This window comes from Anneissia japonica, unplaced genomic scaffold (genome assembly GCF_011630105.1).
Source record: "Anneissia japonica isolate Jap-2015-1 unplaced genomic scaffold, ASM1163010v1 scaffold2893_len205907_cov107, whole genome shotgun sequence".
Lineage (NCBI taxonomy): Eukaryota > Metazoa > Echinodermata > Crinoidea > Comatulida > Comatulidae > Anneissia > Anneissia japonica.
Window position 1 is genome coordinate 25942 of NW_022739924.1, and position 4079 is coordinate 30020.

The window sequence follows — 4079 nt, forward strand, 5'->3', positions numbered from 1 at the left end:
GTGTCTGAGTTAATGCATGAATGGTTTCATGGACCTTCTCAGGACTTTTTTCCTAACCTACATCTTTATAATCTACTTTTGCTGAGAGTTCCGCTTGAACAATTCCGTGAAGCTTTTGGTTTCTGCGCATGACATGTTTCCAATGGGGATTTATCTGTTGAGCATAATCTCTAAAGAGAGAAGCCCTGGCAGCTAGCTGACTATGGATTTTTTTTGTTTTATGATTTTTAGCTTTAAATTGCTGGCAGCTAGCTATTGAAGCCTAGCCTTATTTTGTATTGTCGGTTTTTGTTTTTGTCCTAAAAGTAAATAAAAGAAATAAATTTTGTGAAAATTTGAATTGTTTCTTTTGTATGTCAAATTATATATTAAAAAATGTTGGTAGTTAAAAAAGCTTCTCTAAAAACATGTAAACAAACATTAAAGAAAAACATACTGCAATCCATGCAGCCTTTCTGGAACTTATTGTTTAGAGACGCCATGTACAAACAAAGCAACAAGTTTCAGGTTCTAAATTTCTATTATTATTTAAATATGATTTACGCAATAAACTATTTACATATACTGTAACTGATTACTAAAATATACAACACATTGCCAATCATGAATAAAAATGCTGGAATGAATACATATGATATGCTGGAAATCAACATAATGTAAAAAATAAATAAAAATAAGGCATTCTTGTTGCACTATTAAATAATTAAATTGTATACACATAATTACAATATTATTGCACTGGGTTGTTTGTAGCATTAAGTACCTGTACTTGGCAGATTAAATTACAATCACTGAAAAACATTTTTATGTGTATACAGCTAATTAGAAGAATATTAAAATTTCATTAGGATATCATTATTTAACTTTAAAGCCAAATGCCAATATTTGGCCTATGAAATTACAATCACTAAAAATAACTTATGTATATACAGCTAATTAGGACATTATTAAAAAATCATTGTGATATTATTATTTAACTTTAAAGCCAAGTGCCTATAAGTATTTTGCTGATTAAATTACAATCACTAAAAAACATTTTTTTTATGTATATACAGATAATTAGGACATTATTAAAAATTCATTATGAGATTATTATTTAACTTGAAGCCAAGTGTACCTATACTTGGCTGATTAAATTACAATCACTAAAAAACATTTTTATGTATATACAGCTATAGTAATTAGGAGATTGTTAAAATTTCATTAGGATATCATAATTTAACTTTAAAGTGCCTATTGGCTGATGAAATTACAACCACTAAAAACATTTTGTGTGTATATACAGCTAATTAGGACATTATTAAAAAATCATTGTGATATTATTTTTTAACTTTAAAGCCATGTGCCTTTACATTATTTGGCTGATTAAATTACAATCACTAAAAAACATATTTTTTATGTATATACAGCTAAAAAGGCATTCTTGCTGCACTATTAAATAATTAAATTGTATACACATAATTACAATATTATTGTATTGGGTTGTTTGTAACATTAAGTACCTGTACTTGGCAAATTAAATTACAATTAAAATTTCATTAGGATACCATTATTTAACTTTAAAGCTTAATGCCAATATTTTGCCTATGAAATTAAGACATTAATTTAAGATTATTATTTAACTTGAAGCAAAGTGTACCTGTACTGGTGGAAAGGTAGAATATAGGGTGGTTATGCCTCCTTATATTTAAACATTCCAAACTGTATCTCTTAAAAACTTTTTTTGTGTCTTAAAAAAATCAGTTCTACAAACATATAGCCTATATACATATATATATATATATATATATATAGTCATATTAGTCCATGTGTGTTCCAATAATAAAACAGAAAATAAGACAGAAAATAATGATGCGGAAACGTTGAGTTAGACAGTAGAACACAATAAATTATATTGTGTTCTATATATATATATTCCTCAGGCTTTTTATGATCGCAATATATTCCGACAAACAAAGAATAACACTATCATTGGTTGGTTGTAGCACAGAGTACCCGTAATATTAGGTTGATTTTAATCACAATCATTAAATATAATTGTATGTATACAATTTAGGAGGTTATTATTAGTTCATTAGGAAGGCTTTTCATGATCTCAATATATTCCAACAAACAAGGAATAACACTATCATTGGATGGTTGTAGCACAGAGTACCCATAATATTAGGTTGATTTTAATCACAATCATTAAATATAATTGTATGTATACAATTTAGGTTATTATTAGTTCATTAGCAGCTTATTATTTAACTAATCTCAATATATTGAGACAAATGCAAAATAGCACATAAAAAACTATCGTACAGTAGTTGGTTGTTTGTAGCACTGGGTACTCACGATTGTTTGATTCAATTACACACCCACTAAATATAATTTGTATGTATACAACTAATTAGGAGATTATTTATTAACCTGAATGAATTCAATGTATTGTGACAAACACAAAATAGCATAATCATTATGGTTAATTCAACTACAAAAAATAACATCAGTCACCAGTGTCAATACTATTTTACAAACAATTTACCAAATTTGTAATAATTAACTGTACTTCTAGTATACTAATACAGTATTTCATGGCATACAAGTCATGTTTTGTATGTTTCTTCAACATATCTTTTTTCGATATTTTTTTTAATTATTTGTTTTTGTGGTTAGCACCATCAATTGTAACATTTTTCTACGGTTTTAATATAAAGTGGGTAACTATGTGAATATAATAAAGGATGAAATGTAATGTCAGTTACCATGGAATTACTCAATATATAGCATATGATGTAAATAGAAAAACAAAATACTGTAGTGGTGGTTTGTAGCACCCATTAAATTGACTGATTAAATCACTTCTTGCAATATTTTCATGTCATGGGTGTATGCAGGGGGGGGGGGTCGGGAAGGTCCTACGACCCAACAAAAAATGTTCAAAGGTTCACATTTTTTCAGGACATTTTTTTCTAGGGTCATTTTCACAATGACATAAATAAAAAATCATTGATGAGGTACCAGCAATGAGGCCAAAAACTTTGCCAATTGTGCAACATACTGTAATCTATCTCAAATCCATAAATTTTGAAACTGAGCCTGCCATCTTCTTCAAGCAAATTGTATTGATATTTTAATCACATCTTGCTATTATTTCATTGTGAAAAGGTGCAATAAATTATGATCACGACCACCCAGAAAAAATCCTCGATACACCCCTGCATGTATTAGGAAGTTATTAAAATTTCACTAAGATATTTCATACTTATAGTTAACTTTTTCCTAATAATTATTGCCGATGGAGGGAGGGCAACCCAGATACTCAACATGAAACCAAACATTTCTAATTAAACACACACAAAAAAATCATACATCTAAACAAAATTTTGAAGAAAATGAAACTTAAACATATTAAAAAGTCTATTGAATGAAAGTAGATAAACTTTATTTCAAGTAAACAGCTTTAAGTTATTTGTGATTACATTGTTTACTGGAATTAACTACAAAATAATGTTAAATTATTGTTTGTTAACGATTCCCAGAACTATACATTTAAGACATGATTGACGGATAGCAAGCTATATGTTCAATGATTACTGTGAACAAAAAAATGTTTTTAGTCCAACATACACGAAATGTCATCAAATACACATTTAACAAATACTAATGTTATTTTGGCGAGTTTGGGGTATCTGTCAGTGCTGGGGAACACTCAAGAGTTCACGCACAGTTGAATTCATCCTTTCATTTTCCCTTTCATAAATTTAAGTCTGCTGCAAATAGGAAAAAAACCACAAGTGAGCATGATAGGTACATAAAAAGAAACTGACAATAACATAATAACAATCCTAACTTGCATAAAAAACAATAAACATAAATTAAGTCTATACAAAAATTTAATTTGCAGTAGTACTAGTAATACTCTGGACTAAGCATTGTTTTAGTTAGCATATGAGAATATCCTGTGTCAAAAACATGATTTACTATACTATACTTCTTTATAAAACATAACTTGTACTTTATAATAAGAGAAATCTAAATATTATCGGTACCTGGAACAGTAACACGAAAGTACTGTACTATGCTACTGCACTGTA